We start from the raw sequence: 24,149 nt of genomic DNA on the forward strand, positions 1-24,149 counted from the left end.
ATTATTCTTCTAGTATTCTTTTAACTCTCCACATGAATTGCTCCGGTGGTATAAGATCAGGACTATGAGAACTTAGTTAGAGATTAGATGCAGTGGTAGCGTTCCAATCAGCAATGACAAACGCAGATTTCCTCTCAATCTTTGACCCTCAACCTAATCTATAACTAACCTAGAGGGGGAGGCGACCTGATGCCTCCATTTACCTCTCTTTGTGATCCTGCCCAGATACAGGAAGACAAACGTTGAGTGTAACATCAAAGCAACCCAGTTTATGAGCAACTAATACTGCCCAATACAATGGAGCTGAAGGCTAGGAAGATTTTTGACCTTTACACCCAGTATGAGCCCTGCCCGAGATGGGAGGGGCGCCACGTGGCCCAGGAAAGGATATTGCAAAGGGTCTGGGACAGGAATATGGATTATTTATAAGATGAATAGGTTTCTAATAAGCCTATCGTTTGGGAAAAAGTGTTTCACAGCTAAGGAAGTATATCTGACAACTAAATCTAAAAACTACATGGTATTTCTGGTATTTGTCTGCCAAACTGTGTTGTGAGTTTGCTTAAGCTTTCAGATTTAGAAGGTAAGATGCCAACACCTGAAGAAACTCTATCACATCCACCTGAATCACCACATCTCCCCACACTTGCTATATGGACTGAGCCCAAAAGATGGAAAGTTCCAAGAAAGTTAAAGAAGATTCCCCGAGAAGCCTCCAAGTCTTGGGCGTGCCCTTTTCTTCTGGAAGATTGCCCTTTGGAACTGCTTGTCTGCAAGATCAGGGAGAAGATCCAGAGTTAATCTCTTGAAAGCCAAAAGCCAGCTGAAAGTCCTAGTTTTTTTTTTACCTTTGTTTACATGTCATTCACTATTGTTTCACAGTAATTGCATTCACTTCCTTTTCTCTTATTATTAACTTTACTGGTGAAGGGTATAAATTTTTTGGGGTTCTTGTAATAAAGTGTCATTAGCTCAAAAGGCTCTTGTCCATATCAGATTCTTCCCAAGAGCGCCGTCATTAGGGACTTAAAGAAATTTAGTCCCTAAAAGGGAAAGAATCACTGCAGATAAGAGGCTGCAGTATTTCACTCCATCCTTCCCCATCTTTTCTGAGATTCTCGATCGCGAGTGGACTCGCGCCCCGATTGGACTGAATTGGCCTTCGGCAATACCAACCTTATTTTTTTTTTGGAGAAATTACACCAAATGTCGAATGCTACCGTCACACATGCTTAGGAACACTGGACAACATTCAGAGTGGAAAAAGAGCCTGGGAAGGATTTGAAATGGTGGAAGCAGTGGCAATGGCAGTGGCCACTACTCAGGGGAGGCAAAGATCTGATACATTACACCTGGAACCTTTGAAATAATAACCCCAGAGTCAGAATGTTACCACCACACACCCTCGAGAACGTGGGACAAATGGTTGGGCGAAGAGGGTGCTCGGATTGGAGCCTGCCGAGGGGTGAGGCCGGCGACGGACACAGCAAAGCTGGGACTGAAGCCTGCCATGAGGCAAGGCCAGTGCTGGGGCCTCCGAGGCTGGGATTGGAGCCTGCCGTGAGGCTATCCCGGTGCTGGGGATTCCGTGGCCGGGATTGGAGCCTGCCGAGGGGTTAGGCCGGTGCTGGGGCCAATGGCTGGCATCGGAGCCTGCCGTGAGGCAAGGCCACTACTGGGGCCTCCAAGGCCAGGATCGGAGCCAGCTGAGGGGTTAGGCTAGTGTCGGGGCCAGCAAGACCAAAATCAGGGCCTCCCATGAGGCAAGGCTTGAGCCAGCGAGGTCTGGATCAGTCCACTGGGTAGCCAGGCCACTACTGGGGCCGTCAAGAGTGGGATCGGTACTTGCAACGCGGCATGCACAGAGAAATATCGCAGAAAATATAAGTCAGATGCTTCCCCTAATCAGCAATAACTAGGAGGAAAGGGGCAACAGGAAGAGGTCGAGCTATAGAAAGGGCCCTATAGTGAAGCAACTAAGGTGACCAATCAGAGGGTATGGAATAGAGGAGGATGGAGCCTCTTTAAAATGCTGAAGGTACATAAACAAATGTATCAGAGTTAATCACCAAACAAGCATGGGATCGAGGAAGGGGGAGGGAATGGGATAGAGGCTGGATGAGGGTTAATTGGATGATGTGTGCGTATATATCCTCTCAAGTCTTGTACTCCAATGTGATTGATATATGACTACAATGTACCAATTAAAAACAACAACAACAAAAAAAACACTGCAGGGGGTACATAAACAAATGTATCAAAGTTAATCACCAAACAAGCATGATATCGAGGGAGGGGGAGGGAATGGGATGGGGACTGGATGAGGGCTAATTGGATGAGGTGTGCTTGTATATCCTCTCAAGTCTTGTATTCCAATGTTATATATGATTACAGTGCACCAATAAAAATAAATTTTTAAAAATATTAATTAACTCTTAACATTTGACATATTAATGAATAAAATGTTTTCATGCATCTATATGAGTTATTTCTTAACTTATCTTTGATAATAATGTTATGTCCATACTTAATTGGTTCAGATTCATGCTTTCTCCTTCCTTCCTCTTCTTTTTATTTCTCTTTCTTTTTCTTTCTTCCATTTTTCTTTCTCCTTTATTTCTGCCTCTCATGGAAGCCAGGGTCTTTCTACCTCTGAGTTACACCACAAGCCATTTTTATTTTTCATTTTGAAATAGGGTTAAGAATAATCTTCTTTCTCATGATCCTTAACTTCATCACATCTGCAAAGTTCCTTTTGTCATATGGAGTATTATCAGGTTTTGGAGATTAGGACATGAATGAATATATCTGAGGACTATTATTCAACCTATCGAAGGCATTGATCTGCATACATAGGGCACAGGTATTAAGAATACAAAAAATCTTTGAAAACCATTTTGTCTTTGGTACCCCAGTAAATAGAAGGTATGTTAGAACTTTTGGCTTTTACTATATTCAAATATATTTTTCACATGATTTGGTTAATTTTGGCCCCAAAAAATATTATTCAAATTTTCAAGGCTAGAATAAAAGTCTGCCCTGCAGAGAAAGTGCAATGAAAATCTCTCAAGTCATATAGGAAAAATAATGGACACTAAAATGATACAGACTTCGTATTTCTCTGGGATAGGGACTTCAAAGCAGAAATTATTCAAAGAAGTTGCACTCTTACAGCTCATGGAAGATTAAAACCAGTTAGCAAAATATATAATATATAATAGATAACAAAATGAACATTTTAGACCTGAAAAATACAATAATATAGAAAATCTAAGAAGATCAGCAGAAGATAGCAGAGGAAAGGATCAATATATTTGACATACGAACAATAAAAACTATACAATCTGTGAAAAGCGGAAAAAAAAAAAACCCATCATTTAAAACAAAGTGAACAGCCTGGTGTGGTGGTATCCACCTATAATTTTAGTTCCTAGAAGGATGAGACAGGAGGATTGCAAGCTCAAGGCCAATCTCAGCAACATAGTGAGGGCCTAGCTACTTAGCAAGATTCTGTCTCAAAATAAGAAATAAAAAGGGCTGGAGATGTAGCTCAGAGGTAGACTGTCCCTGGTTTCAAACCCTAGTACCATAAAAAGATAAAAAATGAGCAAAGTCTCAAAGACCTAGAGGAAAACATATAAGAGCTAATGTATATGTCATCACAGTGCCAGAAAAAATGAGAAAAATATAGAGCTGAGAAATATTTAAAGAGATAATAATCAGCCAGGCGTGGTGGCGCACGCTTGTAATCTCCACTCTTGGGAGGCAGAGACAGGAGGATCGCGCAGGTTCGAAGCCAGCAGCGCGCGCTGGCTTAGGAGACCCTGTTTCCAAATAAAAATGTAAAAATAGGTCTGGGAGTATAGCCCGGAGGCTTCCAGGAACCCCAGTACCACCAAAAAAAAAAAAAAAGGAAATAATAATCAATAAAATGGTGAAAGGTATATGTGTTTAGAATTAAGTATTCACATATACCCAATGAAGATACCTACAGAAATCTGTGACCAAATATGTCATTATTAAAACACTGAACACTTAAAAAGAAAAACTCTTAAAAACAGTGACAAGTTATCTGGTCCAAAATGTCAAAATTAAAAAACTGAGAATTCTGTTATAAGGAAAAACTAGATTTTCTATTAGGAAATGTGAAGAGCAGAAAGAAGTGGTATAATATTGGCCAAATGCTCAAGAACAACACTTTCAATCTTGATTTTTATTTATTTATGTATTTATTTTTTTATTTATTTGTAGGATTCTAACTCCAAGCTACACTCTTAGCCCTATTTTTAATTTTTTTGTGTGTGGTATTGGGGTTCCTGGGAGCCCTTCTACCTCCAGACTACACTCCCAGACCTATTTTTACATTTTTATTTGGAAATAAGGTCTCCTAAGCCAGCACGCACTGCTGGCTTTGAACCTATGCGATCCTCCTGTCTCTGCCTCCCAAGTGCAGGGATTACAAGCATGCGCCACCATGCCCAGCTTTAAATTTTTTTTTTAACAGGGCCTTGTTAGGTTGATGGGACTCTCACTGCTTGCTGAGGCTGTCCTCAAACCTGAGATCCTTCTTCTTTAGCCTCACAAGTACAGGGATTGAAGGCATGCACCACCCCACCTGGCTTTAATCTAGACTTTTATATACAGTTGAAAATTCTAAACCAGACAGCATGGTACATACCTGTAATCTCAGTACTTGGAAGGTAGAGACAAAAGGACTGTAGGTTAAAAGCCAACCTCAGTAATTTAGCAAGGCTCTTAGCAACTTAGTAAGACACTGTTGCAAACTAAAAAATTAAATTAGGGAGTGTAGCTCAGAAGTAGTATGTCCTTAGGTACAATCCTCAGCACCACATAAATAAATAAAAACAGTAATAAACACATAACTTTATAAGATGAAATAAAGACATTCTCAGGAGAAAGGAAACTGAGGACTTTTTTTTTTCAACAGACCCTGCTTTAGTTGCTAAAGTTTTGCATACAAAATGTAAATTGCTTCAGAAAGAAATATAAGAAATAGTAATAAAGAAAAAAATAACTAAAGTTGTTCTATTGAGATGTTTAAAATACACTTGAGTGTTTAAATCTACAGTTTTTTTTTATTTTTATTGGGCCTTTGTAGAAACAATACTTAAGACAATCATAATATAATGGGAAAGAGAAAAGGGATATGTGTGGTTCATCAGATCTCTGCATTCTACTTGAGCAGGTGGAAAATTTATGGGAATGAAAAAAGTTAAGTCAAAATCAAATACAATTGAATAGATTTTGATAGCATTAAAATATACATAGATAGCAGGGCATGGGGACAGATGCTTATAATTGAACACTTGGGAGGCAGAGATAGGAGGATCACAGGCTTGAGGCCAGCCTTTTAAAGGATAAAAAGTAGGGCAGGGGCTGTAGCTTGGTGATCAAATGCCCCTGGGTTCCATCCCCAGACCTGAAAAAAAAAAAAAAAAAAGAAAAAAAGAAAAAATAAGAAAAAGGGCTTAAGGTATAGATTAGAGATAAAATCCCCCTGGGTTTCATCGCCAGTATCAAAAATTCTTTTTATTTTATTTATTTATTTTTTTCTTTTTTTTTTCCTTTTTTTTTTATTGGTGCACTGTATTCATACATCATAGTGGGATACAAACTTTTGTAGACATACATGCACACATCGCCCAGTCAGCCCCCACCCGATGCCCACCCCATTCTCTCCCCATCCCTCCCTCCCATGCTTGGCTTAGTGGTTGACATCTAGTATTATAGCAATTTATCCAAAATTAAAAATGATAATCTCACATAACAGTCTCATTTGTCTGATACCAAGCTTTTGATGACTTAAAGATAACATTTCAATATTTCTTTTTACTTTCTTTCTTACCAGAGAATATTTTTTTCTATTTTTTAGATGAAACTATCATATATTTATATATTTATTTTTTAGAAAAAATATCTATCCTAATATGAAATATGGACTCTAGGATACCCAAAACGATCTTGAAAAAGAACAAAGCTAGAAGATATATATTTTCTGATTTCAAACCATATAAAGCTACAATAATTGAAACAGTGTAGTACTATTCTAAAGGCAGATATATAAATCATTGGAGTTAAATAAAAGCCTAGAGCTAAATTCTTCCCTATATTGTCCCTATATTTGACAAGGTTTCCACAAACATTTGGTGGTGGAAAAAATAATCTTTTAACTAAATATTGTTGAAAAATAATAATTACATGGAAAAGAATAAAATTGGACCCTTACCTAATCCCATATACAAATATTAACTCAAAATAGATAAAAGACCTAAATATAAATCTTAAGACTATAAACTTTTAGGAGAAAATCTGGGTCATAAAACCTCACAACATTGAAATTGGCAGTGATTTCTTGGATATGATTTCTATGGCACAGGCAACAGAAGAGTATACAAACTCCCTAAAAAATATTGTTTATCAAAGACAATGTAAACAGAGTTAACAGTTACTAATAGAATGGGATAAAATATTTCACAAATGCTATATCTGAAAGTATATTAATATTCCAACTAGAAATCCTAAAACTTAACAACAATAAAGGCAAACAATACCCTTTAGAGATAGGTAAAAGACTAACATAAATAATGAATCTCCACAGATAACCAATCTTAGTTGTCTGTTGGATGGAAAATCTTGTTTCTCTAGTTCTGGTGTGTGTTACCTATTTCTTCTTTGTAGTTAATCTCTTTGAGTATTTTCACTAGAGCTGGTTTTGAAGACATAAATTCCTTCAGTTTCTGTTTGTCATGGAAGCTTCTTATTTCTCCATCTAATTTGATAGAAAGTTTTGCTGGGTAGGAAATTTTTGGCTGGAAGTTGTTTTCTTTCAAAATTGGGAATATGTTACTCCAAGCTCTTCTGGCACTCATAACGTGGTTTGGGAAGTCTGGAGTGATTCTAATTGGTTTGCCTCTGAATGTCATTTGGCCCTTTGTTTTTGTTGCCCTTAAGATTCTCTGCTTGGCTTCCACATTGGTCATTTTGACAATTATGTGGCATGGGGATCCTCTTCTCCGATCCTGTCTAAAGGGAGTTCTATAAGTTTCCTGGACCTGTGTATCAACCTCTTGCTTTATGTCTGGAAAATTTTCTGCTATTACTTCCTTGAAGAGATTGTTGATCCCTTTGGTTTCACTTTCTTTTCCCTCCTCTATTCCAATTATTCTTAGGTTAGCTCTCTTAAAATGGGCCCATATTTCTTCAATATCAGATTCCTGCTGTCGGATATTTTTTTCTAGATTAGAAACTATGTGTTCATTTTTGGAATGATCATCTTCTAAGAGCGAGATTCTGTTCTCCATGTGGTCTAATCGGTTGTTTGTGCTTTGAATTGAGGCCTTTACTTCATTAATTGCATCCTTTATCTCTTTTTGGCTCTCTCTCAGTTCTTTTCGAAGCACCTCTATTATTTCTACAGTTATTTTCCTGATTTGATCTTCTAGAAATCTCTGATTTTCTGTTTTATCGGGTTCTGATGTTGTGGGGTTGTGAGCATTCATTGCTCCAGTATTATTCCTCTTTCCCATGATTTCGGATGTTTGTGCCTTCTCTGGGTTCTTCCCTTGGGTCACTATGACTTCACTTAAGGTGTTCTGGATCTCGAGTCAGTAGTATCTCAGATCCCACTACTCCTTTACTGGGTTGTATCACAGAGTCTCCGACCCAGAGAGTCGATAGAGGCTGCTTTAGACTGTGGGGGGTGCCAGGTTGCACTTTCTCCTATGGTGTGATATCTCTGCCACCGCCCCTCCTCCACTGGGTCAAGTCCCAGGGAGTACAGTACTGGGATTTCTCCTCTGTGGCCCGCAATTTGACTCACTGTTCTTGAGTCCGCAGATGTAGCTGTACTGGCTTCACTGAATTCGCTGCTGCTGCCGCCGGTGGCAATATGGCGCCGCTGCTACACCCTCGGCCGTGGGGCTGGTGTTTTTCTTCTTGGTTTTGATTTCCACTCTGAATCCCTTCAGCATGTGCTGAGCTCAGCCACTGGGAGCTTTAGATGCTCTCTGCGCTGAGAAATCCCGCCTGGCTGTTCCGCAGCGGCTCACCTCAACTTGCAGTAGCCGTCCGGTGAACTCCCCGCTGCCACCGGCAGTAAAGCGCTGCTGCCGCGTCTGTGGCTCTGTTCTCAGTCCGCTTTCTCTCTGGAGCCTGGTGATTTTTTTGTTTCTCTGGTGATGGTGTTTTCTGGCTATGAAAGGCGCTGATTTTGTGGTAATGGAGATTGGTTGTTAGCAGGGCTCTTAAGCCCCGCTTTTCTCGGACGCCATCTTCCCGGAAGTCTTTATTTTGTTTTGAAACCGGGGCTTGCTAAGTTACCCAGGCTGGCCTTGAACTTAAAAAGCCATATATGGCCTCAGCTCTCAAGATGCTGGGATTACAGGCATGTGACACGGTGCTTGGCTGGTTACTCAGCTCTGAAGAGATAAATCTATGATTCAAACCCTCATCTATTATCCTTTAAAAAGCCTGTGCTCCTTTTGTTATTTTCATCAAAATTTCTTATTCTGTTTGGCTGTCTTAGGTCTTCTCTATTTTATTTATTTTTTAAAAATTTTTTATTGGGGAGCATTGTAGTCATACATCTTAATGGGATACAAAATGATGGAGACATACATGCACACATCATCCACTTAGCCCTTACTTAATTCCTACCCCATTCTCTCCCCTCCCTCCTTCTTATATTTGGCTTGGTGATTAACAGTATATGTTTGTTAAAATACATCATGTGCATTAAAGAATTTTTCTCTTTCCCCTTCCTATCCCCTCAATCAGGTCATCTTATTTGGTCATCTATAGAATATCCTTCTTCATCTAGAGTTCCTCCTATGACCCATTTTCTCCCTAGCTTCTAAATATTAGGTAGAGTATCCAAATTCTTATTTTTTGTGACTGACTAATCTCACTTAGCGTAATGTCATCCAGTTCCATCAATTTCCCTTTAAAGATGTAATTGTATTTTTCATTATGTCTGAGTAAAATTCTACTGCACTGGGTGGTGGTACTGGGGTTATTGGAAACCTTTCTCCAGGCTACACTCCCAGATATTATATTATATTATATATATATTTGGAAACAGGGTCAATTAAGCCAGAAAGGCTGGCTTCAAACCTGTGCAATCCTCCTGTATCTGCCTGCTAAGCATGGGGATTACAAGCCTGCGCCACCACCCTGGCTCCATTCATCTGTTGTTGGTCATCTTGGCTGGTCCCATAGTTTGACAATGGTGAATTATACAGCTATGAATATAGATACACATACATTAGTTTGGTAGTCTGGTTTCCTTTCTTTTGGGTAGATACCTAGAAGCGATATTGCTGGATCATATGGTAAATTCATTGTCATTCTTCTGAGGATTCTCCATACTGTTTTTCAAAGTGGTTGCACTAATTTGCAATTTCACCAAAATGTATTAGAGTTCCTACTTCTCTACAACCTTGTCAGCATTTGTTGTTGTTTGTGTTTTGAATGATTTCCATTCTAGTTGAAGTTGGGTGAGTAAACCAAGGAAAAAATCCAAATGGCCAATAAATGCATGAAAAAATACTCAACATCATTAGCAATCAGAGAAATACAAATAAAATTTTAATAAATAATAAAATAAAATAAGGTTGCAATTAGAGCCCAAAGGTAGAATGTCCCTGCTTTCAATCCCCAGTATTACACACCAGTATTACACACACACACACACACACACACACACACACACACACGTATATATGTCACCTAATTTATTTTAGGTCGTTATATTTATATAATGGTCATTATACAAATGGTAAGTTGCTGAGGCTGTCTTCAAACCTGCAATCCTCCCAACTCAGCTTTCCAAGTACTGGGATTATAGGCATGAGCCACCATGCCTGGAAATTGGAGAATATTTTAATTTATTAAATTATCAATTATTTAATATATTACCAAAGCTATTTTACAGAGTTCTGTTTAAATCTTGAAATGACAAAATATCTTGTAAACATACTAATATGATTAATAAATATTTATTGAGTGCTTATCTTGCACAGACTAATGTAATAACATAATCTAGTTACATGCAGAACACAATAGTGGCTCTTATATTTGTGATCAATACATACTTTCATAGTTTGTACACATTAGGAGTTATCTTTAGCTATGGCTCATTTAATATAATGGCATACAGTTATTATTTTAAACTTAATGTTAGAGTATATTTATTTATTTATTTATTTATTACATATAAACTATTTTGTCAGAAATTCAAACAAAATAATCTTCAGAGAAAGTATTGTGCTTTTTGTGGCAATTCATATAATGGCCTAATTTCAAAAAGGGTTTTTGTTTGTTGCTTGATTTTTTTTAAGTGACGATTCCTATACAAAAATATCCCTGGCAGAAATGCTTTCCCCTCAGGTAATTTGATCCAAAATACTGCCGTAAATATTTCACAATTATTAGTGAATGCGCATAATGAGAAAAACCAAAGCAAAAATAGCATTTCTGCTTCAAAAGATTTTATTATTTGCTAGTAGATTTGAGCTGGCACTAATTCTGGGACAGCAGGCAATACCCAAAAATAGCAACAACAGGCTCTTAGGCATAATTTTCTCCCAAATACTAAACAACTGTGTGTGTGTGTGTGTGTGTGTGTGTGTGTGTGTGTGTTTTCAGAACAGAGGGGATACCACATTTCTGTGTAAACTGACAAAATTTATATAAGCCTTTTAAAAATATTTATTAACTTCATTATGATGGTATCAGATGAAGAAAATTTAAATTTTAGTAAAGTAAAAAAAAATTCAAAGAATTTTCTTAATATATTTAAGAAGTTTACTCTGTTTTTCTTTCTTCATTATGAGTCTAAGAAGAAGATAATTGATAATTAAAAGCAGATTGGGGCTGGCTGAAGTAGCACAATCTCATAATCCCAGTACTTAGGAGGCTGAAACAAAAAGATCTCAGGTTTTAGGCCAGCAACTTTTTTTTTTTTTAAGGTAACTTAGTGAAACCCTTTTTCACAATAATAAATGAAAAGGTGGTATGTAGCTCAGTTGTATGACATACCTGGGTTCAATCTGCAGTAACACACACACACACACACACAAAAAAAAAAAAATACACACACACAGGCAGAATGAGATTCTGATCACTCTATGTGACTTAGATTTCTGAAATGATTAAAAGTTAAACGAATGAAGAGGCTCTTTGGAATAAAATAGAAGACAGATGATTTTACACAATATCAGCCAGCTGATTCTTGATAAAGGTACACCAGAAAAAAATAAACTTTTCAACAAATAGTGCTGGGAAAATCTTATATCCATATGTAAAAGAATGAAAAACTAGATCCCTATCTATCACTCTGCACAAAGTCAACTCAACAAGTATCATATGCTTAGTAATTAGATCAGAAACTTTTTAATTACTAGAAGAAAACATAGGACCAATTCTCCAGCATTGAGGCACTGATAGAGACTTTCTCAATGAGACCCTCAAAACTCAGGAAATAAAATTAGGAATCAATAAAACGGATGACATCAGATTAAAAAGCTTCTAAAACTAAAAGGAGACAATAAAATCTCTGAGAATAGAATGAGAGAAATCTTTTGCCATCTACCGTCTACTTCTCTGATAAAGGACCAATATCTCAAATATATAAAGAACTAAAAAAAATAACTTAACATACACAAACACAGATCCATCCTCCTGTACTTCACCTTTATCGCAACACACGTCTTTCCACAGTCACCATTGATCATTACTTCTCAAACTGTGAACAACATAAATGTATTGGTAAGATACCTTCATAGTTGTCGATAATTTGATATGACCCTGTTTTCTAGTTGTCCCTAATGAGTCTGGGAGTGGAAGTGAGTCTGTTATGAAGTGCAGGTGAACTTGGGGCCTTTCTGAGAATTTGCATGTATGTAAAAATGTAAAAAGAAATAGTGTTACCAGTACTTTTTGGTGAATATGTAAAAATGTATAGATGTGAAAGCTAGGAAGTAATGAGAATATGAGAGGGACTTTAGATTAAAATAGGAGAAACCCCACTGGAAAGAGGGAGGTGGTCTAGGGAAGGGTAGTGGTGGGTGAAGGAGAATTACTGAAGGAAACACTTCCATTGACTTCATGTACATGTGTGAAATTACCAATTTCAATCTCAATATCATGTATGGAGATGGAGAGACAGTGAGAAAAAGCTGAGAAGAAACTCATCACATAATATATGCACATATATCTTTAGCCTTCTGAATTAGTTTATGATGCGAAACTACAATTTAATAATATATTTTAAAAGAAGTAGGATCTTCTTTATTGTGGCTTGATTACATGAATTAAATTCCTGTCAAAGTACAGAATTCATCCCAGGTAAACAAAAGGTTTTGTTGAAGCTCTGGTCAGACTTAGATGGGCTTAGAAAAAAAAAAATTTAGTAAAGTATTTATGCTGTTAAAATGACCATAAGTCTTTCTCAAGATTAATTTGAATTTTAATAGGAAAACTTCTAGACTAATTTAATACTCAAATAATAAATGGTGCTTCCTATGAAGACCCTTCCGGATAATTGAATTCCAACATCTAAAGAAGATCAATTGTTAGAAGTTAAGTTATGGAAGAAGATCCTGCACTTAGCCCTTTCAGTTTCTAAGAAGCTTGTGATTGCTGCATTCACTCAAAAACATCACTGAAATGTATGCAGTTCCAATTTTGCCATGGGAATCTTGGTAGTAAAAGGCAAACTCAATAGGAATACAAAACAATGGGGAAAATAGCAGTTTATATTGAGTGATATAATGCTAAATGCACTTGGATTTTTTTTCTTTTGTTATTGAGGATTAAACTCAAGGGTGTTCTATCACTGAGATATACCCCCAACTCTTTTTATTTAACATTTTATTTACAAGAAGGGGCTTGCTGAATTACCATGTGTTGGCCTCAAACCTGAAAACCTACTGTCTCAGCTTCCCAAATACTGAGATTACAGGATGAGGCACCTCGTCAAATTATATTTCCTTTTTATCATGTAGAGAAATAAAATGCTGTCAAGTATTATAAAAACTACATACAGAGTAATAGAATTCTTAGTAACTTGCACTACAAATGTAGACTACGTTGATACTGTTTCATGACTGATATTTTTTTTCAGTCAATGTAGTTTTGGAATTCTTATTGACACTCTTTTCAGTTGTAACTTTCTCAAATCTAAACTAGATGGGCTATAGAGATGAGTTACATCTGAAAGTGAAATCAAGACTTTTGGAAATTTAGAAACTACTAGCAGGCAAAGGTGGAGTAGAATCTTTAAGTGCTTAGTGTATCTTCTCTTTTAAAATAGGTGATAAGGGTCTGAAAGTGCAACTTGGCATTGTATGGTTTACCCAGACCTGAGTCACTGATAAACCTTGAAAACTGTTTAAGCACCATTGTATATGGTGCTAGAAAATTCAGTTGGAACATATATGCAAAATATCAAATAGGACTCCCCCTGAAAGCAAACTCTTGTATTACTCACAGAACCAAGCTTTTGAGAATTGTTTGTAAATTTTTCAACAGATGAGGTCCTTTGAAAACCTATTAGTAAAATAACATCTTAGCCATATTATTCTAAGAATTTATGCTACTAAGTTTGCCACTATTAACATTTACAGAGAAGAGGGTTGGAAGAAAACAGCTGGTGACGGAATGTAAATATATATAATACTATATATTTTAGCCTGTAAAAAATGCAAGCAATGTGGATGATAAGAACAAACATTTATTGACATATTGACTGGTTGACTAAAGAAAGCTAAAGGATAAATTAGATATTACTTCTGTCTCTGAAATGAGAGATTATGAAAAAGTCTCTAAAATATTATTCTACTTATTAATCTGAATTCTATATTCCCTGGATAATAAGACAAAAGAATAAGAGATCAAAATATCACCCTTGTTACAGTTAAAGACAACTATTAAGAAACATCAATTATTTTTGAGAGCGTTCGATTCATCCACTCCATCCTACATAGGAGTTAGTAGGGGTCAGGCCACTCAAGGTTAGACCTTGCTTCAAGAGTTACTGAGAATGATATCTCCTTTAGGCTGCTTGCTCCACAGAGAAAGGAAAATCTGGTCCATGCATAGTGACTTTTCAGCTAATCAAAAATGCTGCTCCTTCCTTCCAAGAAAATAGTGAGAGGTCAGAGGTGAAGAGAGATATTATGTTATTATATTATAGGAACTCATGCCATTTCCAAGAAAACATCTGGGACAGGAAAAAGTACTCTCTTAGAAATAAATCTAAAATCTGCACCTATACAGCTCTCACACACATATATATATTCATAAGCAGTTACAATAATTTGTATTGACAATAAGTGAGAACTATCTTTTAACTTTACCACACTGTTCTGACTATTGTAGCTTCAATAAATTTTAAAATTAAGTTAATATAAGTCAATCAAATTTTTCTTTTTCTTAAAATGTTCTGACTTATCTAATGTCTTAACTAATTATTACTCTATTGTTCTCTTCCCTATAAGTCCTCTCTCAAAAGGTACAAAGATGATTGATAGATGATTGATAGATGATAGATCTACAAATAGCTGGGCATGGTTATATAGGCCTGTAATCCTAGGACCTGGGAGGCTAAGAAAATAGGAACGCAGGCTCATGGACAGCCTCATAACCTAATGAGATGCTGTTTCAAATTAAAAAAATAAAATTAATAAAATAAAATAGAACTTGATCCCCAGTACTATAAAAATATCTACAGATACAGACATAAGTATGTACAGATATAATCAGTTTATTATTTTCAAATACTTGCTAGGATTTAATTTTGGCAGTTTAATGAAGTATAGTTTAAATAGAAATTGCTCTTATGTAATATGCATACTTTGACACATTTTTTATGAAGCCATCACCATAGTAAAGTCAATGAACCTATAAATCACCCCTGATCTTTGGCAATCTTGAAACCTTGTATCCCCTATAATTACAGTCCACAGGAACTGCAGGTTTTTTTTTTGTCATCTTAGATTACTTTGCATTATATACAATTTTATGTAAGTGGAACTTTACAATGTACACTCTCTTCCTCTGATTGCTTTTGCTTAGCTTGACTATTTTGAGATCTGTGTTTGTGTCAGTAACTCATACCACTCACTAGCTTTTGTTGTATTCTAAAGCATGTATCAGTATTTAAGTCATTTTATTGTCAGATACTCCATTTCATAGAGGTACTGTAATTTGTTTTTTCATTTATTTTGATAGTGGTAGGCCTTTTTTATTTTTTCAGGTCTGAGTTATTAGTTACAAAGCTACTGTGAACATTTATATGTCTTAATATGCATATATTATCAAGTTTCTTGCATTTCTATTATTCGAATTTGATGGAGCCTGCCAAGGGGTTAGGCTGATGCTGGGGCCAGCGGCCAGCATCGGAGCCTGCCGTAAGGCAAGACCAGTGCTGGGGCCTCCGAGGCTGGGATAAGAGCCTGCCAAGGGGTTAGGCTGGTGCCGGGGCCAGCAGCCAGCATGGGAACCTTCTGTGAGGCAAGGCCACTACTGAGGCCTCCGAGGCCAGATTGGAGCTTGCCGAGGGGTTAGACCAGTGCTGGGGCCAGTGAGGCCGTCATCAGAGCCTGCGGTGAGGCAAGGCCAGTGCTGGGGCCTCCGAGGCCGGGATCAGAGCCTACCAAGGGGTTAGGCTGGTGCCGTGGCCAATGGCCGGCATCAGAGCCTGCTGTGAGGCAAGGCCACTACTGGAGCCTCCGAGGCCGAAATTGGAGCCAGCTGAGGGTTTAGGCTGGTGTCGGGGCCAGCAAGACCAGAATTGGGGCCTCCCATGAGGCAAGGCCGCTGCTTGAGCCAGCAAGGTCTGGATCAGTCCACCGGGTAGCCAGGCCACTACTGGGGCTGTCAAGAGTGGGATCGGTACTTGCAACGCGGCATGCACAGAGAAATATCACAGAAAATAAAAACCAGATGCTTCCCCTAATCAGCAAAAACTAGGAAGAAAGGGGCAACAGGAAGAGGTCGAGCTATAGAAAGGGCCCTATAGTGAAGCAACTAAGGTGACCAATCAGAGGGTATGGAATAGGAGAGGCTGGAGCCTCTTTAAAATGCAGGAGGTACATAAACAAATGTATCAAAGTTAATCACCAAACAAGCATGGGATCGAGGGAGGGGGAGGGATTGGGATGGGGGCTGGATGAGGGCTAATTGGATAATGTGTGCTTGTATATCCTCTCAAACCTTGTATTCCAATGTGATATATGATTACAATGCACCAATAAAAAAATCAAAATTAAAATTAAAAAAGAATTTGATAGGTCATATAATGTGTGTGAGTTTTAACTTTTAAAGAAATTTCCAAACTGTTTTCAGAAGCATATGCTGAATTTTAGTTTCACCAGAAGTATATAGTTTTTCTAGTTCTTCTATATCCTGATAATTTAAATACTGGAACCCTTGTAGAGCAACTGGACTTCTATATATTGATAATGGGAAGGAAAATATTATATTGATTTTTAAAATATACATAGAAAGGTTTTTATAAAATGAATCATGTACTTACAATACGATAATCTCAATATTAACCTTTCAAAGATGATAACTGATATTCATATTAACCATCACACATATTCATAGTGACTTCATTATAGAAACCACCTAGAGGTCCTCAAACACATGGTTTTATGCTAAAACAGAATATATCTATGTTATCAAATACTTTTTAGACAAAAATGGTAGTAAACTACAGATACATGGGAGAACATTATAAATCTCAAGTAAACCATGATAGTGAAAGAAAGCAGGCTCACATAGTCACATATCATATGAGTCTGAAGAGGAAGTTTTTGTTAGAGAATTCAAAGAGGTATTTTGGGTTGATATAATTAATTTGTATCTTGATTGTTGATGTGGTTACATGACTGTATTAATTACTCAAAACTCACGGAATTACACACCAGGATGTATAGACTTTACTGAATATAAATTATATCATGATCAAAAGGCATAAATTGAGAAGAAAGAAAATTTTGGTTTTGATAGTAGGATGAAAGCTGTTTTCCAACATAATTTGTTATATATGCCTGTAGGACTCAAACTTGAATTTAATTAATATGAGTCACTAAAATATTCATTTTAATATAAAAATTCTTATAAGAATATTCATAAGATCAGTCATTATTATGTGAGAAACGAAGCATCATACATATCAGAAAAGTGAAAAAATTACTTCATTATTATTAAGAGAATCAGTACAAAAGGAAAATGATATTTATGAAAGGAACTCAAAATTCATTTTTATTCTTTTTTTTTATTGGTGCATTGTAGTCATACATCTTAATGGAGTAAATATGGCAGAGGCATACATGCTCACATCACCCAATTAGCCCTTACCCAATTCCCATGCCAATCCCTCCACTCCCTCCTTCTCATGTTTGGATGAGTGATTGACTTTTATATGTATGTGAATGTACATCACGTACATTAGGGAATATTCCTCTTCCTCCCTCCCATCATTCTCAGTTAGGTCATCTTATTTGTTCATCTATAATTTCTCCATCTTTTTCTAGAGTTTCTCCTATGACCCCTTTTCTCCCTAGCTTCCAAATATTATGAAGAGAGCATCTGATTTCTTGCTTTTTGTGATTGACTAATCTCAGCACAATATTTTCTAGTTGTATCCATTTCCCTGTAAATGATGTAATTTTGTTCTTTTTATGGCTGAGTAAAATTATATTTTGTACAAAAATAGTCAAGTGAACTAAGTAGATGCTTCACAAAAGAAGATATTCAAATGGCCATTAAATGTATGAAAAAATACTCATCAGAGAGATGCAAATCAAAACTATCCTGAAATTTCACCTAACTCCAACTAGAATGGCAATCATTATAAACACAAACAAAAACAAATTCTGACAAAGATGTGGAGAAGTAGGAACTCTCATATATTGGTGAGCTTGCAAATAAGTGCAACCACTTTGAAAACAATATGAAGGATCCTCAGAAGAATGGGGAAAAAAAACCTACCATATGATACAGCAATAACTCTTCTGCGTATCTACACAAAAGAATGAAAACCAAACTACCAAACTAATGTATGCATAACTATGTTCATAACTGCACAATTTACAATTTCTAATCTATCGAACCAGCCAAGGTGTCCATCAACAGATGAATGGATTAAAAATCAAAGAAACTCGAATTTATAGTAATTTTTTACAAAAATTGGATAATTGAAACAGCTTATTAATTAATACTTATGTATATCAGTTGGTAGAATTTTTAATATATTTTATGTCTCAGACAGTTGTCTCAGCATTCCTGATCTTTTTCTGATTATTCTTTTCAAGTCCCACTCAAAAATCGCATACATATATAGCAGTTATTTTTTTAAAGAGAAACTAGAAATTACCCAGTCTAATTATCTGTGTAGGATACTTTCTTTCACTGAATGCAGAAGGTAGAGAAGCAAAGTAGTATGCACAGACGTCTACATTATAATCTATGCTCTTCCACTATTATATTATTTGGTATAAATTATCAAATGTTAAGACTTTCAATAAGTCATTTAAATCTGATAAAAGTAAACCAAAGCAGATTTCCAGCAGAGAAGGAAGTTTCATCAGCCTGCACGCCACAGGGAGGGAGGGTAAATAACACATAAAAATAATTCAAAACTATTTGATCAACAAGTCTAGCATGACAGCAGGGTTGGACTGGGTATAGTTATTTACTTGTAATAGTAAGAATCTTTTCATATTCGTCTTTGAATCAGAAGGGCTTACTCATAGTACCTGATAACAATTCAAGTTCTCAAGAGGCAAATACTAAATTTAATTCATCTATCAAACAAAGCATTTTCTGACTATAAAAAGTCTGAATTATAAATATAATCATAATGCTCCTCACAAGTATCTATAATTACAGGCTCACTTTCTTTCTAGGTTTTGAGACTTGATTAAAATCAGATAAGAAAAGTCAGCAGTAAAATGACTGCGACTAAATGCCTACATAGTACATATAATTGTTTTCATCAATGGTACCAAGAAAAATTTGAGTAAAGCATTGAATAAATTACATCCAAAATAATATAACACACTTTGGCTAAAATAAACTTACAATAAAAGAAAAAATAATTACAATTTATATTTTTTATTTTTATTTTTTTGGTGGTACTGGGATTCCTGAAAGCCCTTCTACCTCCGGGCTACACACCCAGACCTATTTTTTATATTTTTGAAACAGGGTCTCTTAAGCCAGCGCGGCTGGCTTCGAACCTGTGCGATCCTCCTGTCTCCGCCTCCCAAACCCGGGGATTACAAGCGTGTGCCACCATGCCCGGCTACAATTTAATAATGAAAATAAAGCCAAGGATGGTGACACATGTCTATAATTCCAGTTCTTGGGAGGCTGAGATGGGAAGATAATAGGCCACTCTCAGCAACTTAGTGATGATGCTGTATTTAGTTATTTCCATCAGGCTTTAAGCTCAGTCTATAGAAAAAAAAAATAGTTGCCTTCTAATTGATCCAAACCTAGTACTCAATAACAATTGGAAAATCCTAGAATCTTGGGTGGTTTTTCATTTTTTCTTACATCATTCCCAATAATTGATATTAATACAAATGCTTCTAAATAAAAAGAGTTACTGTACAAATCACCAAGTCATGACCGGATACATTAATTCCTCAAAAATGATTTCAAATAGTTACTACCTTAAGAAATTTAGCGTTTATTATTATTAAGACTCTTTTAGTAGTAATGGCAATTAAGTGCGATCTAATGGCTACATATGTGTGTATGTGCATATATACTGTATATACACATGTGTAAATATACATATACACATACACACACATATACACACATGTGTATATGCATATGTATATACATATATACATATATACACAGTACATAAAACTGTATATCTTAAGAGTTTTCAGTGTGTCAAGGGCAATTGGTAGCAAAGTTAGGCTAGGTCACTCTAGGATATATGCCTACTAGAAATAAATCACTGTCATGAGTACTGAATCTGCTTTCCCCTCTTGCTGGTTTCAGGGCACTAATCCAAGGTCAGGGCTCCTAAATTATTATAATTGGAGAACAACTGAAGCATCTCTTCCATATGAACAGCTTTGTTTCTCAAAGGCAGATTTTTTAATCTTGCCAAATGCATTATTCCAGAGTCTTCAGGCAGTCGCCTCTGAGAAGCAATAATGGAGTCACAAAAGGCAACTCTATTAAAAAATATCAGTTGAGCTTATAGCTAGCTGCATGTCATGTGAAGTGATGCCTTGTGAATTGAATTTCTTCGCTGATATTTTTAGCTGAGTCCATCACTTAAAGGGGATCATCCATCACATAATGCCACGCAGTTTCTGTTCTTTATCTTAGGCTAGAAATCAATCAAACATGATTGAAAGGACAGGGGGTTCTATTTGTGCCTAGATAAAACTCCGCTGTTTTGCCAAACAATGCTACAGAAGGTCTTCTAAGTGCTGGATTACCCCACCTCATCAATAAGCACTCACAAGCCCAGTTCAAATCACTGGTAACAGAGCTTTGTCAAAGCAGGTCGATCTCCATCCCTGTACTTTTGCTTGTATGATCTCATTACTCTTGGCTGACACTGAATCTGTTGAGGAGATGTAATGAAGTACTTCAGGGCTTTGCCCTGGACCCAGATAGCCTGGATTCAAAATTTAAAGCTGTAATTCACTATGCTATGTCAATTACTTGATTTGAGACTCTATTACTACATCTCCGACATGGAGATAATATTACCCTCTCATGAGAGTGAAAGGATGAAAATGACATCAAATGATACATATGAAAAAATAAAAATTAGACCTGATAAGGGTAAATGATATATAAGTATCCAATTATTTGTTCAAACATATTTCCATCTTTTGAGTGTCCGTTTGACCATATTGTCTTATGTAATTAGTATAATCCATTCACCTTTGACATCTAAATATCTAAAGTACTAGAGAATATCACATGCTGTATTTATGATTTGCTAATTCTTTCATACATTTCACTACTCTTTATGCTATTCCATTTCTATGTGCACTAAAATAGTCCATTGATAGAAGAAATACTTGACCATTATTTTTATTTATTCATTGATTGATCAATAAACCAAATTAATAAAACTGAAAATCATATTCCATTACTAGTTACTAATGTTTAAGTTCACAATTTTCATTTTATTTTGAGGCCCTAATATGATACTAGGCCAATTCACTTAATCTTTATTTCAAATACTGAATATTTGAATTCAATAATTCCTTTATTCCAAATTTATATCTTGGAGCTTGTATTCTCTGTGGACTTGTTAACTATATACATAATTTCTTTTGAATCACCGAACAGGTAATTAATAGCCTTTTCTACTTTCTTTCTCTTAGTTACTGCTTATCAGGAGAAATCTGTTTTTGACTGTCATTATGCCTGGTTATGGGTTAGTTATGTCATTATGCTTTCTGAACTATTAGTACAACATTGTGAATTTTATGTTAATAAGCTGATATTTGTTCAAAGAATACAGTTACTTCTGCTTTTTTCTTTGAATATGAAAAACTGTAAACTTGCATCCTTATATAAAATAGTTAACCAACCCACTAGGACAATTTGTACTCAGAAATTTTCTATAAACAATTCCAGATTGAAGATCACAGGGCACACAACTCACCTGAAGTCTTAGGAAAGGCAAGTGTCTGAGATAAAGGATGGAACAGAAGTGGTTGCACACTTGGGCAAATGCAGACAAATAGTAAGAATAATTTGTGTAATATTTTAGTGAACTTGTAAATGTACAGTGTACCCGGCAATGGAAAATAAAGGCTTGAGAGCCTATGGGTATAAGAACAAGTATCCACTTAGAGGTTCTGCTCCAAAATCCACAAAAAAGCTCACAAAATCTGATTGCCAATAATTTTGATCTTGAGTCATTTTTGGTCCATGCTTTAGGAGAGGAATAACTGTTGCCATGAAAAAGATGATATCTTTACCCTAATTCTTTCTCTATTTTTCTTCCCAGACATAATAAACATGAAATAAGAGAGGAATGCTAAATAAAAGTTTGTGTATATATATGCCACATTTTCCTCTTATGCACTCAGCAGTGGATGGAAACCTAGACTGATTCTGTAAATTGGCTACTGTGAATTATGCCATAATAAACATGGTAATGCGTGCATCTGCCTCTAATTCTGTTGGAAAAATATCAAGGTATGGTATAACTGAACTATATAGATTTTTAATTGCCACAAACAGAATGCAATTACATAATTAGCAGGAAAATAGATGTGACTAGAGAAGATCAAGTTAGAAAAATATATCACAGACAACTATCAAATGTTTTCTTCATTTGTAAAGTTAGAGGAAAAAATAAGGTATTTAATAAAAGTGAAAAGAAATCCATTACACTATAGAAAAGGGGGAAAGATGAATCAGGAGAGGAGAGAAGGAGAGAAATCATATTGAGGAGTAATATTCACCTAATTATATTATATGCTGCATAAAGTACCAAACATAAAGAACAGAGGCACAATTGCTGAACAAACCATAAACATTTCACCAGAGCAATGAAGATTTGGTTAAGAAATTTTAAAAGTTTAAAAGAACAAAAGGAAAAAATTAGAACTAAAAACTAATTAACCAAAATGAAATGAAACAAAAATAATGCATCTGATATGCAAATGTAAAGACGTTATTGGATATTTTAAAGATATCCACTTCACCAATTTATCAATGGATTAATCTACTGCTTAATGCAAATACAAACAATATAAAATCATGATTTTGTAGAAATAAGGCCTTTCTTCCAGGTGTGGTGGTACATACCTGTAATCGCAATACTTGATAGGCTGAGACAGGAGTAACACAGGTTCGAGACCAGTCTCAGAAATTTAGTGAGACTCAGAAAACTAGCAAGATCCTGTTTCAAAGTGAAAAAAAAATAAAATTGGACTGAGAGTGTAGCTTAGAAAAATATTTTTGAATAAAGTAAATAAGTTAAAAAAATAAGGGGTTTATAAATTAACCAAGAATACTCACAGAAATCTTGAAGAACAGAAGAATTTGAGGATTTAAAGTATCAGACATCAAAAACTATTTTATAGCCAGTTGCGGTTGAGCATTGTCTGTAATCTTAGTACTTGGGAGGCGGAGACAGGAAGATCATAGGCTTCTGATCAGCCTCAGTAACTTAGAAAGAACCTCAGCAAATTAGTGGGGCCCCTTGTTTTAAAATAAGAAAACTGAAGGTGTAGGCTAAAGGTAGAATTATCCTTGGATTCAGTCCCTAGTACAAGGAAAGTACTATTTTATAGTATTATCTTAATTTAATATCTTAATTCATTTTCGCTTCTTTATTTCCACCTGCTTTTTCTCCCACAGAATCTTGCATCCTGTTTATACCTCTTGTATTTCTTCTAGTTTTGTTTTCTCTTCTGGAATGCTCTCTTCTTCTCACTGATCCCCATAGCAGGCTTTGCTCTGGCCCATTGTGTGATGACCTAGATCCACATCTGCAGACACCATTTCTGGCCTGACTTTGCCCTCATTCAAATGTAGAAATTTTGACTTGGCTCCAGAAGTATAGTGGGTTATCACCTTCTTAACTGTACTCTCCTTTCCAACCAAATTTATAAAAATATACCTCTTTTGTATTTGGAGAATTTAAAGAATATCATTGGGGCTGTTCTAAGTAATCTATAAGCCCTTGAAACTTTTGCTAAGACAACCATAGCTGGCTACTTTTTCTACCATTCTGGGTTGAGTTCTCAGGAATTAAAATAATCTTAATTGTTATTTTTGTTGCTTTGTTTTTCTTATTTTAATCCTAATATTGGTATATTGTAAGCCTGATTAAGATTACCCAAATGAGGTGTGGTGGTGCATACTTGTAATCGCAGTAATTGGGAGGCTGAGACAAGCAGATCATAAATTCGAGGCTAGCTTCAGCAATTCAGCAAGGCTCTCAGAAATTTAATGAGACCCTCTTTCAAAATAAAAATAAAATAGGGCTAGGATATAGCTGGGAGATAGAATGACCCTAAATTTAATAATCCCTAGTATCCAATATAAAAAGAAACAGAAAAAAGAAAGACTAACCAAGTGTTTTGTTTTCAAAAGGAGGACTTGGTATA

Source organism: Muscardinus avellanarius, assembly GCF_963383645.1.
Source record: "Muscardinus avellanarius genome assembly, chromosome: 2".
In the NCBI taxonomy this organism is placed as follows: domain Eukaryota; kingdom Metazoa; phylum Chordata; class Mammalia; order Rodentia; family Gliridae; genus Muscardinus; species Muscardinus avellanarius.